This window comes from Melozone crissalis, unplaced genomic scaffold (genome assembly GCF_028551555.1).
Source record: "Melozone crissalis strain CALT ecotype California unplaced genomic scaffold, PUWL_Pcris_2 ptg000073l_1, whole genome shotgun sequence".
Lineage (NCBI taxonomy): Eukaryota > Metazoa > Chordata > Aves > Passeriformes > Passerellidae > Melozone > Melozone crissalis.
Window position 1 is genome coordinate 3,381,786 of NW_026535850.1, and position 21,718 is coordinate 3,403,503.

General features: G+C 52.8%; 1 pseudogene; it reads right to left on the reverse strand.

Annotated features, from left to right (window-relative positions):
- LOC128946044 (zinc finger protein 345-like) overlaps positions 1–7,297 on the reverse strand; it is a 54,220-nt pseudogene extending 46,923 nt beyond the window's left edge.
- Between the last annotated feature and the right edge of the window lie 14,421 nt (positions 7,298–21,718).

Below are 21,718 nucleotides of genomic sequence, written 5' to 3' on the forward strand. Positions count from 1 at the left end.
TCCTCTGCCCTGGCCAGCTGCACTCGCCCATCTCGCTGTGCCCCAGCATTTCTCACCCAGCGTTTCTGTGCCCTCCCTGGGCTCCCTGCACCCAGCGCTGCCGGCTCCTGGCACACAGAGCCAGGGCAGGAGCCCACCCTGCCAAGGGGCTCTGGAGCAGGGCGGGGGCTGCGATGGCTTCTGAGCTCAGCAGCTGCTCCTGGCATGGTTCCATGGAGACCGAGCACAGCAACGCGGCTGAGCATTGTCCCTGCTGAGGGTCACACACTGCCGGGGCACATTCCCTGCCTGCAGCATTGCTGAGCATTGTCCCTGCTGAGGGTCACACGCTGCCGGGGCACATTCCCTGCCTGCAGCACTGCTGAGCATTGTCCCTGCTGAGGGTCACACACTGCCGGGGCATATTCCCTGCCTGCAGCATTGCTGAGCATTGTCCCTGCTGAGGGTCACACACTGCCGGGGCACATTCCCTGCCTGCAGCATTGCTGAGCATTGTCCCTGCTGAGGGTCACACACTGCCGGGGCACATTCCCTGCCTGCAGCATTGCTGAGCATTGTCCCTGCTGAGGGTCACACACTGCCGGGGCACATTCCCTGCCTGCAGGATTTGTGGCTGACCCAAGCACTGCACTGATGGCTCCAGCGTTGCTTTCCAACAAAAACAGGGGAAGCCAAACTGTGCAGGTCATGGTATTTTAGTGTGTCTAAAACTCGCTAAGTCATTGATCTTAGAGGTGAGATGCATTTAGAACTCATGGCATGGAGAAGAAGTGCAAGATGGAAAAGAGGAGCATAGAAATAAACTGAGGAAAACATTTCAGATGATTTCTTTCCATTTTCATTTCACTTCTGGAAAGCTGGTTGAGTTTTCCAGGAATCTTCTCTGTGATCCTGTCTGCTCTTTTCAAAAACCTTTTCTGGAGAATGAGGTCGAGCTCCTGTCACAAGATGTGCCACCAACTGCAGCTTCTCTTGGCTTTCCACACTGCGTGCAGCAGGACTCTTGGAGCAAAGCAGGACAAAAGTTTGTAGGACTTGACAACTTGTCCTTTCTTTTCCTGGTGGACTGGGGAGTTGTGCTATGGGTAAGGTTTTCATTGTTACTGTTCCAGGCTAAGAAAACAGGAGGTGGTACAAAGAATTGTTAGGGAATACAAGCCTGGCTGAATGCAGAAAAAGAATCTCCAGAGCCTGCAGCCACAATCCTTTCTTCCTCTGTGGGCTGGCTCGGGGCAGCACAGGCTGGCCCTGAGCAGTCAGGGCTGTGTGTGGGTGCTGGCTGCTCTGCTCCAGAATTGAGCTGTTAAAAGCCCTTGGGAGCCGAGGCAGGAGCAGGCGGGAAGAGGGCGGCGCTGCTGCTGCTCCTGGCCGGGAGCCCCGGCTGGGCCGGGCCGGCGCCCCCTGCGCTGCGGCTGCTGCTGCTGCCAGAGCCGGGCGGGACTCGGGGACAGGGAACGGACACGGGGGGACAGCAAAGGCCTGGTGGCTGCAGGGATGGTGGCGCTCGGGCCAGCGCCAGCACAGAGCTTCAGCCCGCAGTTAACCCCGAGGGAAACGCTGGGGAAAGGCTTCATTTCAGCCTTTCTTTACTTGTCGCTGTAATGAAGGGACTGAAATGAAAGGAGAACAAGTAGGGCCCAAACTGTTCTCCTGCCTTGGGTGGAGCCCCGGGCCTGAGGCTGAGAGGGGCTGTGAGGGGCCATGAGGTGATGTGAGGGGCCATCAGTCATGAGGCACCATGAAGGGCCTTGAGAGGCCATGATGGGCCATGGGGAACTCGGAGAGGCCTTAAGGCCCTGTGAGGGGCTGTGGGAAGCCAGGCACCTCATGGAACCAAGGGTCCATCATGTCCCAGCAGGGCCTTGTGGAACCAAAGGGACCATGGTGACACTATGGAGCCTCATGGTACCACAGGTCCATTGTTACACAGCAGCCACAGCAGGGCTGCAGAACGAAGGAGATCATTGCGACACTGCAGAACTGTGGAAACCTGTGAGCCTACCGGGGAAAAGGCAGTAGCAATGCCCTGGAAAGACACACCACAGGCTCTGGGCACTCCTCACAGCTCAGGGTGAGAAAAAAGGCTTCCCCATGGTGTTCTGCAGCACTGTGTTTATTTGTCCCAGTTCTGTCCTCTCTATTGGCCTTCTCTACCCCTTTTACACTTCTATGTTCATGTTCTGGTGAGTTCTCCCTTCCCATTGGTGTGTAACCCTGTCCATCTACCCTGGCATTCCCTGCTGGTCCCTTCCCTGTGTACCACCTCTGAGCCCTCAGACCACTGGATCCCTGGTGCTCTCCATTGCACCCTCTTTCCCTCCATTTATACCCTGGACAATCCTTTCTCTTTGGCCTCTGGACACTTTCAGTGTTTCTGTGTGTGTGTGTGTGTGTGTGTGTGTGTGTGTATGTATCTGTGTGTTTGTATGTCTGTGTGTGTGTCTGTGTTTGTGTCTGTGTGCTGGTGCTCTCATGGTTCCTACCCATTAGCACAAGACACTCTCAGGGAAGATTGTATCCAGACCACCTAAGACTGCAGCAATAAGTCATTTTTTTTCATTTACTCTCCGGTGTAAATGAACCATTCTGTCTAATCATGATCAGAAAAAATCAGAGCTGTATTTATAGAAATTTATCAGGCATTCTATGATTAATCCTGTGGGACAAATAGCGTTTAAGTTCAATTCCAATGTCCAATCTTTTACACCTTTGACAAAGACGGGGGCTTGGATTGGATACAGCCGTTCCCAGTCTCCTCTCTTAGAAGGAATTTTAAAAGTCTAGGGGCCCTGCACGAGTTTGAGGATCCATGGTGGCTGTTTTGTGTAATATCTGCACCTCATGTATCAGGAGGAGTTTCTCCAATAAAGAAATAAAGCTTTTGCCTGAAGCTCTCACTGTGCCCATGACAGGAACCCCTGTGAGTGTCTGGGACATCCCGGCTCTTTGGCAGCCTGGGGACTCCTGGGATGTCACCGTGGAGCTGCTGTGAGTGGCTGTGACAGATCGGCGCCTTTGCAGCACAAGGTACCCTGGGATGTCACCATGGAATGGCTGTGACAGCTCCTGACCACAGGGCTCTTTACCATCCCCAGAAAGCCCTGGGAGGTCTCCATGGAGCCCCTGTCTGTGCCTGTGACATTCCAGCTCTGAAACAGCCTAGAGACTCCTGGAAAGTCTCCATGGAACCCCACTGAGGGCCTGTGACAAATCTGATCCTTAGCAGGCAACCATCGCCAGGACCCTGTTGCTATGGTCAGCTTCAATGGTAACAATCCCCAGCCCCCTGTTGCTATGGTCAGTTTCTATGGCAGCTCCATGGAGACCTCATGCCGGGGTGGTTGCCATGGACACCAGCTCAGGCCTGCAGCCAGAGCCGTTGCCATGGCAACCATTGGCAGCCCCCATCCCCAGGTTTATGGGATCCCAGAACCACAGAATTGGCTGAGCTGGGAGGGACCCATCAGGATCCTCCAGTCCAACTGCTGGCCCTGCACAGGACACCCCAACAATGCCAGCCTGGGCCTGGCAGCGCTGTCCAAACGCTGCTGCAGCTCAGAGAGCCCTGGAGCTGGGACCCTTCCCTGGGGAGTCTGGGCAGGGCCCCAGCAGCCTCTGGGCAAAAACCTTTTCCTGACATCCAACCTGAGCCTGCCCCGACTCAGCTGCAGCCGTTCCCTCCACTCCTGTCCCTGGGCACCAGAGGGAAGAGGTTCCCACAGCCCCAGCCAGGGACCTGCTTCCAAGGCTGTTGCCATGGCCACCAGGGCTGGGACCAGCTGGGATGCTCGGTTTCCACAGGCCGGGGTTCAGGAATGGGATTCCTGAACTTCCTGCTCTTGCTAAAACCACGCTGCCCTTGCTGCCCTCCCACCTCTTGTAGAAAGAAAAAAAGGCAAAGATCCCAGGCTGGGATAAGAACAATTTATTGGGAACAGAAACGAGATAAGGAAGAAACAAGAACAGAAATAATACTGGTAACAAAAGGGATAAATTAAAGGGAAAACGACAACACAACTGACTGTCTCTTCCCGGCCACAATTTCCCACTGCCTGGAAAGGACACCCTTCTCAGGAGAGAGAGAGAGAGAGTCCCTTTCCTGCCCCTGGCAATGTCCTGAGGTGGGAGAGAATGTAATGACATGGTCATGCCCAGAACCTCATGTGTTTTTTCAGAGCCACATCATGTCCATTGGCAAGGGCAGGAAAAGGTACAGGTGTTTTCCCAGCCTGGATCATGGGGAACATGGATCACCAGGGCTCTGCTTGACATGGGTCCTCCATGGGGGTTGAAGTTGGAGCAGTGCACGAAGCTCCTCCTGCACTTGGGGCATTGGCAGGGCTTACTTTACCGGTGCCTCCTTTGGTGACTGGTCAAGTTAGAGCTCCGGGCGAAGCTCTTCCCACACTGGGGACACTCGTAGGGCCTCTCCCCAGTGTGGATGCGCCGGTGTCTGATGAGGTGGGAGCTGCGCTTGAAGCCCTTCCCACAGTCAGGGCAGCAGAAGGGCCTCTCATCCGTGTGAATCTGCTGGTGCAGGAGGAGATTGGAGCTGGTCTGAAACCTCTTCCCACACTCAGGACACTCGTAGGGCCTCTCCGCAGTGTGGATGTGTTGGTGGATCACAAGGTTGGATCTGTAGCTGAAGCCCTTCCCACATTCTCCACACTCGTAGGGCCATTCCCCGGTGTGGATCATCTGGTGGCTGATCAGGTTGCTGCTCTGCTGGAAGCTCTTCCCACACTCCAAGCACTTGTGGGGCTTCTCCCCATCATGAAGCTGCTCCTGGGCCATCAGCTCCAAGAACTGGCTGAAGCTTTGTCCACCTTCCTGGCTCTGGATAAGTCTTTCCTCCTCAGAGCACCCTGGGCTGGGTTTGGAGCCCCTCTTCCTGCAGAATCTCTGGGGATTTTCCTCCCCTTAGAATTCTGCACTGTGGAGTCAATCAAAACAGCCTCTTCCATGAGGTTCTGCCAAGGAGATTTTTCCTCCCTGGTCTCCATCATCAGCTTTTTGTTTGGGGCATGAAGGGCAAGGAGAAGATGGGATTTGCCTCCATTCCAGAAGGAAGGGGAAGGAGATTCCCCCAGTGCATCCTCGGCAGGACGGTCTTGGCACCAAGGTTGTCCTGCAGCCGGGGGCTGCGCTGGGCTGGGAGATGGAGCAGGAGAGAGGGGGAAAGGGGCACTGATTTCCTCCTCACCTGCCTGGGTGTCCCAAGGCTCCTTCCTTTTCCTCTCAGCCTCCTCCTCCATCCAATCAAGGTTTGGGAATGGGAAATCCTGTTCTGGGAAGAAAACAAAGGGTGCGCACATTGTCTTTGGTTGTGGTTTGAAGGCAAACCTGGGGGAGAGTCTAAGTCAGAATTACAATTTAATAAGAAAGTGAAGACCAAGGCAATGATACAGAAACCCTGCCTTAAACTGACAGAGTCAGGATATAATCTGACACCCTGGTGGTGAGGGTGGTGGCAGCAGTGCCATTAAATGGTGGCTGCAGCCCTGTTGGAGTGATGAACGTGATTCTGTCAGAGCAGTGATCCTGCAGAAGGGTCTGGTCTTCCTCTGAAAGTCCAGTGGTGGTTATGGAGCTCTTGTCCTCTGGCAATCCAGTAGCCAAGGTGCTCCTGGTGTTGCAAGGCTCAGCTTATATCCAGGTAGGAATGCTTGGATCCTCCCCCTGGGCGGAGCATCTCACAATGGGATGATGGAATTTTATCAGCCCTGCAGTGACACTCAATGGCCCATTAGCAGAAGATATCTCCCCTGGAAGGCATTATCAGGGCTGAGTCATGGAAGAGATGAAGAACACTGGCCCCCCTGTATATAGCAGTTGATGAAGGTGGGGATTGAAAACATGCATTTTGTTACATCTTGCATGGCAACCTGAAACAGTGGGGTAATCCCTGCTCAGGTGGTGAACACCACCCCCCTTATCCAAACTGGCTCAGCTGTAAAACCCCCACCCCGGGAAGGCCACGTACACAGGGGACAATTTCACACTTTCCCTGCTCCAGGGGAGGTCTCTGTCCCTGTCACTCTGTTGCTCTCCCCCCTTTTCTATTTCTTTCCCTCTTTCTCTCTACCTCACATTCAATGTTTAATAAAATCCATTTTGGATTTGGTCTCGTTAGCACCTTAATTGGGGCAGAGGAATCTCTATAACAATTTGAATAACCAGACTGTGACATTATTTTAGCACAGTGGGTTCAGGGCGCTGTTCTCTGAATCCAAGTGCCTTTGACAACAGCATGGTTCCCTCCTCTGAGGAGGTTGTGGTTCTTTCTGGAAGAACTCTTGAAAACTTGGACACTGTCCCTCCTTCCTCCTGGGTAACTTAGGGGAGAAATGATGAAGAAAATGGCTGTTGTGAGTGACCAGTGAAAAAGAAAATATTTTGTTGTCCTTCCTTGAAAAGTTTGTAAAAATCACTGGAGGAAAGGGACTAAATGTTACCAGTGAGACTGACAAGGTTCATTCACTCCAAGGTGAAGAACACAAGGGACTGCTGAAAGTCCCAGAAGAAGCTCAGCTCAAGTAGCTAAATTCCCAAATAACTCCAACCAGGGGTCTCCAGGAGGAGTTTTTGGAGTGTGTTTGGAGCCATCAGATCCTGGACTCGAGCCCCAGATATCTCCGGGCTCCCTAAGAGGAGCTTTTCTGGGGGGAGAGGAGACACAATCGCCCCTTGGGAGAGTCCCAGATGAGAAGGACGCGGACCTCCCTGGGGAATGGCCTGTGGTGGCAGGAACAGGGACAGTCCATGGGGAATAGCCTGGGGTGCCAGAGACAAGGACAACTCCCCAAACCCCTCCCAAGCATCCCCCAGGGTGAGAGGCACAGAGACCCCTTGAGCATCTCCTCGGCACTGGTCAAAATAAACTTGGCAGAAATCAAACTTTATCCTTCAAAAAATACCTTGATGAATATTTGATTTCCCACAAGTCACATGTGATGAAAACACAAATCCCAAACATGAATAAATTGACAATAGAAGCAATTCTGTGGCAATTCCAAATTACATTGGTTCCTGCATAGCTACAGATCACCTGCTGGCAGGTTCCAATAAAAGCAAAGTGCAAATTTGGCCCAATACAAATATTATTAAAAGGAAGGGGAAACTCAGTGTAGCTGTCAAAAAGGTGACAGGAATGAAGAGAATAATGATTCTCACATTTGACAAAGCCCACAAGCCTGTGAATTCTGGAGTTATTTGGGAATTGAGCTACTTGAGCTGAGCTTCTTCAGGTTGCCATGCAAGATGTAACCAAATGCATGTTTTCAATCCCCACCTTCATCAACTGCTATATACAGGGGGGCCAGTGTTCTTCATCTCTTCCATGACTCAGCCCTGATAATGCCTTCCAGGGGAGATATCTTCTGCTAATGGGCCATTGAGTGTCACTGCAGGGCTGATAAAATTCCATCATCCCATTGTGAGATGCTCCGCCCAGGGGGAGGATCCAAGCATTCCTACCTGGATATAAGCTGAGCCTTGCAACGCCAGGAGCACCTTGGCTACTGGATTGCCAGAGGACAAGAGCTCCATAACCACCACTGGACCTTCAGAGGAAGACCAGACCCTTCTGCAGGATCACTGCTCTGACAGAATCACGGTTCATCACTCCAACAGGGCTGCAGCCACCATTTAATGGCACTGCTGCCACCACCCTCACCACCAGGGTGTCAGGTTATATCCTGACTCTGTCAGTTTAAGGCAGGGTTTCTGTATCATTGCCTTGGTCTTCACTTTCTTATTAAATTGTAATTCTGACTTAGACTCTCCCCCAGGTTTGCCTTCAAACCACAACCAAAGACAATGTGCGCACCCTTTGTTTTCTTCCCAGAACAGGATTTCCCATTCCCAAATCTTGATTGGATGGAGGAGGAGGCTGCAAGGAAGAGGAAGGAGCCCTGGGATACCCAGGCAGGTGAGGAGGAAGTCAGTGCCCCTTTCCCCCTCTCTCCTGATCCATCTCCCAGCCCAGCACAGATCCCGGAACAAAAGACAATGTGTGCACCCTTTGTTTTCTTCCCAGAACAGGATTTCCCATTCCCAAACCTTGATTGGATGGAGGAGGAGGCTGAGAGGAAAAGGAAGGAGCCTTGGGACACCCAGGCAGGTGAGGAGGAAATCAGTGCCCCTTTCCCCCTCTCTCCTGCTCCATCTCCCAGCCCAGCGCAGCCCCCGGCTGCAGGACAACCTTGGTGCCAAGACCGTCCTGCCGGGGATGCACTGGGGGAATCTCCTTCCCCTTCCTTCTGGAATGGAGGCAAATCCCATCTTCTCCTTGCCCTTCATGCCCCAAACAAAAAGCTGATGATGGAGACCAGGGAGGAAAAATCTCCTTGGCAGAACCTCATGGAAGAGGCTGTTTTGATTGAGTCCACAGTGCAGAATTCTAATGGGGAGGAAAATCCCCAGAGATCCTGCAGGAAGAGGGGCTCCAAACCCAGGCCAGGGTGCTCTGAGGAGGAAAGACTTACCCAGAGCCAGGAAGGTGGACAAAGCTTCAGCCAGTTCTTGGAGCTGATGGCCCAGGAGCAGCTTCATGATGGGGAGAAGCCCCACAAGTGCTTGGAGTGTGGGAAGAGCTTCCAGCAGAGCAGCAACCTGATCAGCCACCAGATGATCCACACCGGGGAATGGCCCTACGAGTGTGGAGAATGCGGGAAGGGCTTCAGCTACAGATCAAACCTTGTGACACACCAACGCATCCACACTGGGCAGAGGCCCTACGAGTGTCCCAAGTGTGGGAAGAGGTTTCGGACCAGCTCACATCTCCTGCAGCACCAGCAGATTCACACCGAGGAGAGGCCTTTCCTCTGCCCTTACTGTGGGAAGTGCTTCAAGCAAAACTCCCACCTTATCACCCACCAACGCATCCACACCGGGGAGAGGCCCTACGAGTGTCCCCAGTGTGGGAAGAGCTTCACCCATAGCTCTAACATGACAAAACACCAACGGAGGCACCACTAAGGGAAGCCCTGTGAGTGCCCCAGCTGCAGGAGGAGCTTTGTGAACTGCTCCAGCTTCATCCCCAATCGAGGTCTAACGTTGGGAAGAGAGCAGTTGATCCATGTTCCCTATGATCCATGCTGGGAAGACAACTGCCCCAATACCTTCCCCTGTCAATGGTAAGATGTAGAACTGAAGTACATGAGGGTCTGGCCATGGCCCTGTCATTACATTCACTCTCACCTCAGGTCATTGCCAGGGGCAGGAGTGGGACTCTCTCTCCCTGAGAAGAAGGGTGTGCTTTCCAGGTGGGGGAAATATGTTGCTGGGAAGAGCCAGTGAGTTGTGTTTTAGTTTTCCCTGTAAAAAGTTTTCTTAATCCCTTCTGTGATCAATAGTTTTTCTGTTCCATTTGTTCCTTATCTCGTTGCAGTTCCCAATAAATAAATTGTTCTTATCCCAGCCCAGGATCTTTGCCTTTTGTGCTTTCCATGGGAGGCAGGAGGGCAGCGAGGGCAGCGTGGTTTTAGCAGGAGCAGGAAATTGGGGTATCCCATTCCTGAACCCTGGCCCATTGAAACCGAGCATCCCAGCTGGTCCCAGCCCTGGTGGCCATGGCAACAGCCTTGGGAGGGGGTCCCAGGCTGGGGCTGTGGGAACCTCTTCCCTCTGGTGCCCAGGGACAGGAGTGGAGGGAACAGCTGCAGCTGAGTCGGGCCAGGCTCAGGTTGGATGTCAGGAAAAGGTTTTTGCCCAGAGGCTGCTGGGGCCCTGCCCAGACTCCCCAGGGAAGGGTCCCAGCTCCAGGGCTCTCTGAGCTGCAGCAGCGTTTGGACAGCGCTGCCAGGCCCAGGCTGGCATTGTTGGGGTGTCCTGTGCAGGGCCAGCAGTTGGACTGGAGGATCCTGATGGGTGCCTCCCAGCTCAGCCAATTCTGTGGTTCTGGGATCCCACGACCCTGGGGATGGGGCTGCCAATGGTTGCCATGGCAATGGGCTCTGGCTGCAGGCCTGAGCTGGTGTCCATGGCAACCACCCCTGGCATGGGGTCTCCATGGAGCTGCCAAGGGACTGAGCATAGCAACAGGGGGCTGGTGATGGTTGCCATGGAAACTGACCATAGCAACAGGGTCCTGGCGATGGTTGCCTGCTAAGAATCAGATTTGTCACAGGCCCTCAGAGGGGTTCCATGGGAACTTTCCAGGAGTCTCCAGGCTGTTCCAGAGCTACAATGTCACAGGCAGAGACAGGGGCTCCATGGAGACCTCCCAGGGCTTTCTGGGGATGGTAAAGAGCCCTGTGGTCAGAGGCAGTCACAGCCATTCCATGGTGACATCCCAGGGGACCTTGGGCTGCCAAGGCACCGATCTGTCACAGGCACTCACGGGGGCTCCATGGTGACATCCCAGGAGTCCCCAGGCTGCCAAAGAGCCGGGATGTCCCAGACACTCACAGGGCTCCCTGTCATGGGCACAGTGGGAGCATCAGGCAAAAGCTTTATTTCTTTATTGGAGAAACTCCTGCTGAGACCTGAGGTGCAGAAAGTACACCCAACAGCCACCATGGATCCTCAAACCCTTGCAGGGCTCCTAGACTGCTAACATTTCTTCTAAGAGAGGAGACTGGCAACAGCTGGATCCAATCCCAGCCCAAGAATTTGTCAAAGGTTTATGTGTAAAAGATTGGACAGCTGGAATTGAACTTTAATCCAATTTGTCCCACAGGATTAATGATGGAATACCAGATATATTTATATAAATACAGCTCTGATTGATTCTGATCATGATCGGACAGAAAGATTTTAACTCGAGTTATTTACTCCACAGTTCAGGAGCTTTATCAATTATTAGAATATAGTGCTCTAGGAAGCAATTTTGAAGTCAACAGATTGGTCTATGACATCAGAGAGTTTGTTGTGGAAGTCACTGAGGAGCTACAGCATCATAGAGGGGATTCTGTGACATCACAGAGCAGGCTGTGGCACCATGGCATGGCTGGATGACATCATAGAGCTGGCTGTGGCGTTCAAAGTATATGCTGTGACATTAAAGAGTGCTAGTATGACATCACAGAAAAGGTCTAGTGGCATCACTGTGGAGTTTGTGACATCACAAAGCTGTCTGTGACATCATAGTGAGGCAATAGTGAGGCAGCATAGTGAGGCAATAGAGCAGACTCTGCCATCATCGAGGGTGGCTCTGGGACATCAGAGAGTGGGTTGTGACATCACTAGGTGTCTGTGTAACATTACAGAGCAGGTTGTGACATCACAGAGAGTTCTGTGACATCACAAAGCAGATGTAGCACATCATAGGGTGACATCCTATAGTTAGCTGTGTGAGATCACATGGGCTGTGTGACAACTCAGAGTGGGCTGTGACATCACGGGTGGCTGTGTGACATTGCAAAAGAGCTGTGTGGCATCACAGGGGCTGTGACATCACAGGGGCAGTGTGACATCACAGGGGCTGTGTGACATCACAGGAGGTAGTATGAGGTCACTGGGGAGGTCACTGTGCCCCAGCCCCCCTCACAGTTCCCCCCAGAGCAGTCCAACCCTGCTCGTGCACAGCGGGGTCCCCTGTCCCCCCGGGTCCCCCCGCCCCCGGCCCCGCAGCCTCCCCAAGAGGATGTTCCACGAGATCAACCCCCGAGCCTGACATGGGGACGGGGGGCTGGGGCCCTGGGGGTGGCACAGGGGGACAGGGACCTCCAGGCAGGGTCCCCATGTCCCCCAGGGCCAGAGCCTGGGCCAGGGCTCCTTCACCCTTTTACAAACGAGGGCTTGAGAGCGCTGGAAAAAAACCCCAGCAAGGGGTCAGCAAAAACCAGATTTAATATTAAGGGACAGCAGCACAAATTTCCTTGGCAAGAGTCACTTTGCTCCTAAGTGGACACTTCAGGCACACCAAGGAAACAAAGCAACAACAAAACCAAACCAAATTCAGGCAATCATAACAGAAATAAACCACGAATTGTCCCTCTGTGTGTGTGTGACACAAGGACAGTGAGGGTAATGATAAAAGGAATACAGCCTAAAAGCTTAATAGAGCTCAAACTTAACAGGACTTAACCTTGACTGATAGCCTCAACTTCACAATTTAGCAATGGAAAAGCACTTAACAGTATTTAACCTAACTTCTAACCTATGACTTTGCAATTTAACAGAGGAATAACATTCAAAAGTATTCAACTCTGCTTATAACTTATATTAAACAACTTAGCAAAAGAACAACTCTTCACAGCAATTAACTTCACTTAGGCCTTGTGACTTAACCTCACATACAGGCCTGACTGACTCAGCTATCCAAGGCACTCAGACCCCTCAGAGTGCAGCATTTTTGCCACATTTCCCCAGCACAGGCACTCCTGTGTGCACACAGACACCAAGAGTCAATGCAAGGCACCTGTGAGAAATTCCCCTGAGGGCAGGAAATGCTCCCTGTGGATCCTTTGGCATTTCCCCAGTGGGTGAAGGGTTGAGCCTGGAGGAGTGGGGGGATTGGCCCAGGCTCCGTCGTTGTTCGGGATCCCCGAGTGCAGCAAACGGGAGAGTTCCCAGCTGGGAAAGGCCCCACTCAGAGGGAGTCGCTGGCCCAGGAGAGCTCCAAGGGCTCCTTTTGGAGCGCTGTTTGCACGGCCCCAAGAGAGGGGCTTCAGTCCCAGCAATGGTTCATCCTGGCCGCACTTGGCACCAACAGCTTTCTTTGGCAGTGTGAGAACAGGGATGTTGTGCCACTGAGGGAACAAAAACAGCTCCCAGGGCTGCTGCTAAAGGAACCAGGAGCTGGCTGGGCAGCAGCAGTGCCTGGAGCAGACAGTGTTTGTGATGAGCTGCAGAGGGGCTGAGCCCAGGGGCTGTTGGCCAAGGCCCAGGCCCAAGGAGCATTTCTCAGCTGGCAGGGCGGCCTGAGAAGGGGAGGGGGGAATGCAGCAGCACAGGGCCCATGGAACCAAGGGACCATTGTGACACTGTGGGGCCCTGTGAGACCATGGGACCAGTGTGACACTGTGGGGCCTCATGGAATCATGGAGAGCACTGTGATATTGCTGACCCTCATGGAACCAAGGGGACTGTACTGATGCTGTGTGGCTCCATGGAATGCAGGGATCATTGCGACACTGAAATGCCCTATCAAACCAAAGGTCCATTGCGACACCATGTGCCCTCATGGAACCATGGAAACCAATGTGACACTTTGGAGTGTCATGGAACCAAGGGACCTTTGTTACACTGCAAGATTCCACAGAGCCAAAGGTCCATTGTGACATTGCAAGGCCTCATGGAATGATGGAGACCATTAAGTAACTTCACAGCCTCATGGTACCAAGGAGCCATAGTGACACGGAGGGGACTCATTGAATAATGGAGACCATTGTGACCCTGGGCGTCCCCACAGAACCAAGTGGACCATTGTGATCCTGTGGGGCCTCATGAAAGCAGGAAGCCTTTGTGAAACTGCAGGGCTGCATGGAACCAAAGATCCAGGGTGACACAAAGGGACCTCCTGTCACCAGTGATCCATTGTGACACTGTGGAGCCAAAGGAGACCACTGCGACACAGCAAACCTTCAGGGTCCAAAGGTTCATTGTGACATTGCAGGGCTCATGGAAAAGAGAGTCCTGTGAATTTGTGGGGCGTGGGGAACCATGGAGACTGTTGTAACACTGTAAGGCCTCATGGAATCATTGGGACCATTGTGACACTGCAGGGCCATCTGGAACCTTGGGTCCATTGTGACACTGTGGAACTCAATCAAAAGAAGGGTCTATTGTGACACTGCTGGACCCCATTGAATCAAGGCACCATTATGGCACTGCAGGACCCCATGGATCCAAAGTCCCATTGTGACACTATGGAACACCAAAAAACCAAGAGAACATGGAACAGGTCTGGCTGGCATGGCTCCCAGGGACCACCTGACTGGCCCAGCTGACCTTGCATGTTAAGGGTGACTTCTCATCTGTGGCAGAAACACTGGGGCTCCATGCTTTCCTTCCTGTGGAAAAGAACTGTCCTTCTTGCCCATGGCCAGAATTGGGATTTCACCTCCAACATTCCTTATTGTGACAAACTGGAGGAGATTGTTGGTGGAAACATTTCATGTCTGGGGGAGGAAGGGGCAGGTCCAGCCTTGCCCTGCCCTGAAATACCAGCCCTGCCCTGCCCTGGAACCCCAGTCCCCCCAGATCCTCTATCCCAGCCCAGCAGTGTCTGCCAGTCCCTGGCACAGCACAGGCAATGCTCCACAGCCACCTCTGCAGCCCCCAGCCCAGCTCCTGAGGGACCAAATGAGCCCAAGTCCCACCTGGGGGAAGGGCCCAGGAAGACCAAGGGGTATTGAAGGCTGATCACAAGGCAAGCACACATCTCGACCCTGGAGGCACCACCGAGTACAGAACCGACAGGGCCAGATCCAGGGATGGGGAGGAGATGGAAGGGGGCTTCAGATGAGCAAATGTAGCAGCGCTGAGGAACAGAGAGACCACAGCCAGGTGAGGGAGGCAGGTGGAAAAGGCTTTGTGCTGTCCCTGCTCAGAGGGGACCCTCAGCACAGCCCTGAAGATCTGCACATAGGAGAAAACAATGAACGCAAAACAACCAATTGCTAAACAGGCACTGACAGCAATGAGCCCAAATTCCATGAGGGATTTGGAGTGTGAGCATGAGAGCTGTAGGATCTGTGGGATTTCACAGAAGAACTGGCCCAGGGCATTGCCATGGCACAGGGGAAAGGGAAAATGTATTGGCCATGTGCAGCAGTGAAGAGAGAAAGGCACTGGCCCAGGCAGCTGCTGCCATGTGGGCACAAGCTCTGCTGCCCAGGAGGGTCCCGTAGTGCAGGGGTTTGCAGATGGACACATAGCGGTCGTAGCACATGATGGTCAGGAGGAAATACTCTGCTGAGATGAAGAGAAAGAAAAAGAGCTGTGTGGCACGTCCTGAGTAGTAGTTCCTGCCATCCCAGAGGGAATTGTGCATGGCTTTGGGGACAGTGGTGCAGATGGAGCCCAGGTCAGTGAGGGCCAGGTTGAGCAGGAAGAAGAACATGGGCGTGTGCAGGTGGTGGCCGCAGGCTACGGCGCTGATGATGAGGCCGTTGCCCAGGAGGGCAGCCAGGGAGATGCCCAGCAAGAGGCAGAAGTGCAGGAGCTGCAGGTGCCGCGTGTCTGCCAATGCCAGCAGGAGGAAGTGCCTGATGGAGCTGCTGTTGGACATTTGCTGGGGCTGTACATGGGGACCTGTTCATGGAGAAAGGACAGTGACAAGTCAGGAGAGGCTGCTTGGAGCCAAACCTGAGCCATTTCCTGCAGATTGTCCCACTGGGACTCACCCATCCTTGTTCCTGCTCTGGGAAAACCTTCACCCAGGTCCCTGCCTGAGCTCCAGCTGTGCTGGCTGAGTGTGCCAGAAGCAGCCAGGTCTGTTCATGGGGGCTCTCGAGGAGCCATCTCTGCCCCACTGCCCTGGGTTTGTGGCCATGAGGCAGAGGGACAAGGCTGGATATTCATGATTTTTCAGGGGAATCACTCAGAATGCAGACAGGCTTGGTAGCATCTGCACTGCTAGTTTTTTAGGACATGGATGGCAGGAGCTGGTTTAAGGAATTTTTTCTGCCCACAGATCATTCCTGGCACTCTGAGGTCAGAAATCCCCAGCATTCCTGCTGCACTCAGAGTTTGCCACTGAGAGATGGGAGAGGCAAAGGATTCCCTGTGGCTGAGGGAAGACGAGGGACTGGATGGGCTTGTTCTCAACTGCCCTGGTTTTGCACCTTTGGCTGCAATCTGAGTACAATCACACACCCGAGTCACCCTGGGATAAACCAGACCCTGCCCAGAGCAGAGGGATCCCTGAATGTCTCACCCTCCCTAAAGGTCTCTGGGCAAGGTCTCAGCACCCCCTTGTGCCAAGGACACTCACGGCTCCCTTGGAAAACCCAGCAGCATTTCCCCAGGTGTGGCAGCTCTGCCCTTCCCCATGGGACATTCAGAGAACTCCCAGAGGCTCTGGCACAGATTTGCACCCAGGAGGGCAGCTCAGAGCTTAGAAGGGCACAGTAAGGAGATCCCTGGCTGTGACCATGATGGAATCTCAGGGAGGGGGCTCAGCTCATTCCCCTTTCCCATGGACTGCTTTGCCCACAGCCCCACAGGTCTCAGGGAAGCTTGAACACCCCATTCCCATGGACAGCCCTGCCTGGCAGGAATGCCAAGGGCAGTGCCTGACTCAGCTGCTGCAAATGCCAGAGCCTCCCTGAGGGCAGCAGATAACAGGGACAATATCAGGGCAGGGCAGAACCAAGAGAAGATGTTGTGGTGCTGTGCCTGAGAGGGCAGGGCAGAGACAGCTGGGCACTCAGGACAGTGTTCCCGTGCCCAGCTGTGCCCGGCACCTCCCACACACCAACAGTGCCCTCATCCTGCCCCCAGCACTGCTCTCTTCAGCCCCTCTCCTTCCCTGAGCATCTCCCTGGGCCTGGACATTCCCTCCTGAGAGGAGCCTTGTCCCTGCCAGCACTCACAGAGCCCATCCCAGCCTGTGTGCCCTGGCCAGGGCCCTACAGAAACCTGCCTGTGTGCAGGGCCCTGGCTGGGGCAGGCTCTGTGTGCAGCTGGGCAGGGGCAGCTCAGGAGAGCCCTGCTGGGCCCTGCAGAGGTGATGCTGCTGCTGTCCAGGGCTGAGGAGTGGCTGAGGGCCCTTTGGGAGGCTCCCAGCAGAGAGACTGACCACCCAAAGTTACAATTCTGGAGTCTGTGTAAATGTTCAAACATTCCTTGGATGATCCTATGTGTCCCTTTCAACTCAGAATGTTCTGTGATTCTGGGATTACAATTCCTGTTCTGCTTCTCTCACCCCCCTGTTGTCTGTAATCCAAAGACAAAAAAAAAAACAAACCCTTGCAAAACCCTTGCAACCATGTTAGAACAGTAAAGTAAAAACCACACACAGTAAAGTAAAAACCACACATTGATTGGAAACTTCCAGGTGTCCCAGTGGGGATGTAGCACATCCTGGCCCCTGATTTCAGCAATTTATTAAGGTTGATTAATTAGGATATTTATCAGGAACATCCAATAGCAGATTCAGTTGCCCTGGTTACATATCCCTGGGTCAACCCAGTGGAGTAGGTCCAAAGGCTCCTTTGCCTTCCCTTTTTATTATGACTGCTCATATTCTGGTCAGAAACCAGAATGTTCTTCTTGTAGGTCCTATTCCTGATAATAAGACTATACAGTGTTTCCGGAATGTATTTAGACAGTCAGCTTATTGTTCTAAAATCTAAGAGAAAGGTTGACAAACATACTAGATGTAATTAAAGATTATAGTTATAGAAGAATTAAAGGTTATAATTCTAGAATTATATAATAGTAATTTGACCTAATTAAGAGTTTAATAGAGTTAGGGAAATATTATAGTTTTATAACTATATAATAGTAATTTGCAGAGCTACAAAGAGATGAAAAATGTATAAAAACAAAAATCTTTATGTCACCACCCTAACCTTCCCACTCTACTCCAAGCAGGAAATTGAAAACACTCTCATGAAAGCTCCTGGTCTTTCCAGCAATCCCATGCTTACCTTCTTTTAAGAAGTGTCCTCTGGAGCTGTGCCCAGGCAGGTCTGGAGCTGGGAGCAGCCCTGCCCCACCCAGCCCCTCTCAGCAGCAGCCCCTGCCCTGCTCAGGGTGGCTCCTTCCCCCCAAAGCTTCTCCCCAGCGCTGGGAGCAGCTCCCAGGCTGGCTGAGAGCTGTCCCTGGCAGGCAGCAGAGTCCCTGCCCCAGCACAGCACCCTGGGCTGCAGGACCCTGCTCTGCAGCACAGCCCTGGGCACCCCTGGCTGCAGCCCCGGCTGCTCAGCCCTGCAGCAGAGCCTGGCAACAGGAGCTGCCTTGAGCTGTGCCTGGGCTGGGGCAGCAGGGCAAGCCAGCCCTGCCCTGGGGCCACAGCCCTGCCCTGGAGCAGCTCTGAGAGTCCTCCTGGAAGGTCCTCAAAGCTGTGGGATGTGCCAGCTCCAGGAGATCCCTGCAGGAACTGCAGCTTCTCTTCCCACAGCCAGGGAATGACTGTTTCAAACCTGGGATGATTTCTGCTCTGGTGAGCCCTGAGTGAGCTCTGCTCTGTGCTCCCAGCCCAGGCTGAGTTTAAGCCCTCTGTGCCCCTGTGCTGTGCCCGGGGTGGCTGCAGGCAGTGCCCCAGCCCTGCTGGGCTGTGCACAGGAGCTGCTCCTGGGCAGAGCTGTCTCTCTGCAGCGCTGCCCTTGCCAGGAGCTGCCTCTGTGCCATGAACCTCTGTGCAGGTTTTTCAAAGGACTTTGCATTTTGCTGTTGCCTGGCAGTCTCTGAGAGGTTTTGTAATCATGGCCTCCAATTATCTGCTGTAATTAGTCCCTGGAGAGGCTTTGTCAGTAACAGCACTCAGTGGGGCTCATTAATGCTTCAGGGTACTTCAGTTATTTTAAGGTACTTGGTGCTTCCCTTTTGATAGACTCTGTGAGACGTTTGTGCAATCATGGCCCCAGTTATCTGCTTTAACGAGTCCCTTGAGAGCTTTGTACTGACACTCAGTGGGGCTCATTATTGGCTTTAGATACTCAAGGTTTTTAAAGGTATTTTAAGGATTTAAGGATACTTTTAGGTACTTTTAAGTATTTTCCTTTCCTCACTGAGTCTCTGAGAGGTTTTGTGCCATCCTGGCCTCCAATTCTCTCCTCCAAAGAGTCCATGAGGAGCCTGTGTTGAGGATGGACCTCAGTGGGAACCATTCATGCTTTGAGGCACCTTGGGTGTTTCCTCTGACTTTTCCTCCTGGAAAGGTTTGTGCTATCTCCTCTCAGGCCATGAGGTTCCAGTGCTCAGGTCAAAATGCACCACGGGGCTCATTAGGATCAAGCAATTCCTGACAAACCATGGCTCAGCCTTGATCTCCCTCTGCTCTATTGCAGTTCATCAGGAAGGTTTCCTTTTACGCTTTGGTTCTCCAATTTGAGATTTCTTGGTGAATGCATCAATTATTTTGGTGTGTTCAGTGTTGGCTGATTACCAGTGCACTCGCTAGAATATACTTACTCATTTGCTGCTGTGAGATAGAATTAGGAGAAAGGCAAAACAGTCTCAAAATTTTAAAAGGGTATAAAGAAAAGTTTATTAATAGCAACTAAAAGAAAGAGTAATAAGAACAAAACTTTCAGAGCACTTCTCCTCTCCCTACAACCTTTTCTTTCTTACTGACAATGTAAAGAGAAAAAACCTAGAATTTTCAGTCAGTTTACTACCTCTAGAATAGTCTTTTTTCAGTTCACTTACGGAGAGGTGTCTCTCTCTCATGCTATGGAGACTTCTCCATAAAAAACAGTTCTCTTGTGGCTCTCAATTTCCATGAATAGCAGCTGCCTGGAAAATCTATGATTGTGACATCCTTCCCAGTTATTCACAGCTCTTTACAGTTGTGTTTATGGGTCATGTCAACTTACGGGGTATTAGTTTAAAGATGAGCCATTTAAGAGCAAAGGTTCTCCTCATCTATTTCTGAAATCATCTTCATCTCTGAGAACAGAGATCTTCTCTCCCTGAGGGTACAGGGTCTCATCACTCTTTTCTTTTTCTCTGTTCAAACTTCACATGGGATCACACCTACTTCAGCATTTGCTTCCTTTAGCATGGAGGCCTTTGCTGAACAAGTCATCACCACGTAATTTTCAATGCCTTATAGGAAAAAAGGAGAGTCTGATGTATCAATTACATCCTTCTCCATAGCTTTACAAGAGGATTTCAGCCCCAAGATCAAGGCATCTCCTCATCCCTCCCATCAGGGACTCAACTTCCTCTTCACTGACCTCGGTGTCTTCATGTTGCTCCTCTAAGTGTCTGCACTTTGTCCTTTTCCCTCACTCAAGGGAGAATGGAAGCACTGAAAGAGTTCATATCTCACCTGGGGCCTGCAGATGGTTCCGTGACCCCGGCTGGGCTCAGTGCTTGAGGCCGATGGGGGTTTCTGCAGCGGCTGCGCTGGGGCTGTGTCAGGATGGGTTGCGCTGTGGGGAGGGCCAGGATCTCAGCAGCCAGGCCAGAGCACAGCAGCAGCAGCATGGCCAGGAACCGATGGCTTCTCCTCCCCCTGCCTGGGGCTTGCGGCTGAACCCCAACGGTGGCAGAATCTTGGCCGAGCCGGCCCGGCCCGGGGCTGCTCCTGGGGCCCGGCGGATCCTGGCTGGGCCCGGGCTGGCGGTTGGGTAGGGCTCAGCAGAGCCCAGATGGTCACAACTGCAGCCATGGCCTGGCCGGGCCTCGGCCCCGCGGCCTCCCCTGCCCTGCCCAGCAGCCGATGGGGCCTGGCGGGGTCCCTGGGAATGGGCCCGGCCCCACGGCAGGAGCCGCCCGGCCCGGCCTGGCTGAGACAGGGGCTGGGTCAGCCTTGTTGCCTCTTTGCCAGCCAGAAGGGAAAGAGACCCTCCCAGGCCTTCTCATCTTTAACACGTGTCTTCACAGAGGCGTGTACAGTTTCCTTAGTGGTTTAACAGATTGTCAATTCTCAAAGCTAATTACTGATTGGTTATTTTGTCATACACAGAGGAAACTGCTAGCAGCTTCTCTTAGAACACCACTTCCATGGTGTGTAACCACCACAACAGCACAGAGCACAGAGCTCCTTTGTCCATATGTAGTGGTCAGGTGCTCAAGGCCTTAAAATCCTACTTTGGGAGATCTCTGAGCCCTCTCCACGGTGTTTTCAAATGAAAACATTCAGCTCATAGTCTAAGAAAATCACCAGAGGACATGGCCAGCGTGATCTATCTGTCCTGGCTACTTTTGTCTGGGAGCAATCCTTGAATATATGGAATTTGGCTGGCCAAATTCGACTTTTGTCCATGGCCCCTGGACATAAAAGCCAGTTTTTTCCCATAGGAATGAAGGAACAGTGACCCAGTGTTTCCTGGGCAGATGAGAGGTGATTAGCAGAGACCAAGGCCAGCCAGAGTTGCCAGATTTTGTTCTGAAAGATACCCTTGCTTATAAGAAATTTTCATGTAAAGTACCAATTTTGGCAATGGGCATCTGAAAAGATGGAAGGTTCTTGCCCATAGCAAGGAAAGCACAGAGCCCCAGGCTCCAGGAGCTGATGAGAGGCAACCCTTGTCATTCCAACATCTGCCAGACCTGTCAGGTGGCCCCTGGGAGGCCAAGCCAGCCAGACCTGCTCCATGTTCCCTTGGTTCCATGGGGCCCCACAGTGTCCCAATGGTCCTTTGCTTCCATGGGGCCCTGAGGTGTCATAATGCCCCCTTGGTGACACAAGGCCCTGAAGGGTCACAATGGTCTCCATGGTTCCATCAGGCCCCACAGAGTCATCATGGTCTCTGGGTTCCATGAAGCCCCTCTGTGTCACCATGGCCCCTTGGTTCCAAGGGCTCCAGTGGGGCCACCATGATCCCCTTGGTCCCATGGGCTCCAGTGGTGCCACAATGATCCCCTTGGTTCCATGGGCTCCAGTGGTGCCACAATGATCCCCTTGGTTCCATGAGGTCCCCACAGTGCCACAGTGATCTCCATGGGAAGGAAAGAACCCAGCCCCAGTGTTGCAGGGGCAGCCAGCAGAGGCCAAGGCCAGCCACCCTTGACAGTACTGGCAGATTTTTCCTGGGAGCAACCCTTGGATATTCAGAATTTTAGAGGTGGAATCCCAATTTCAGACATGGACACCTATAAGAGAAGGACGGTTCTTTTCCATAGAATAGAAAGCACGGAACACTGATTTAAC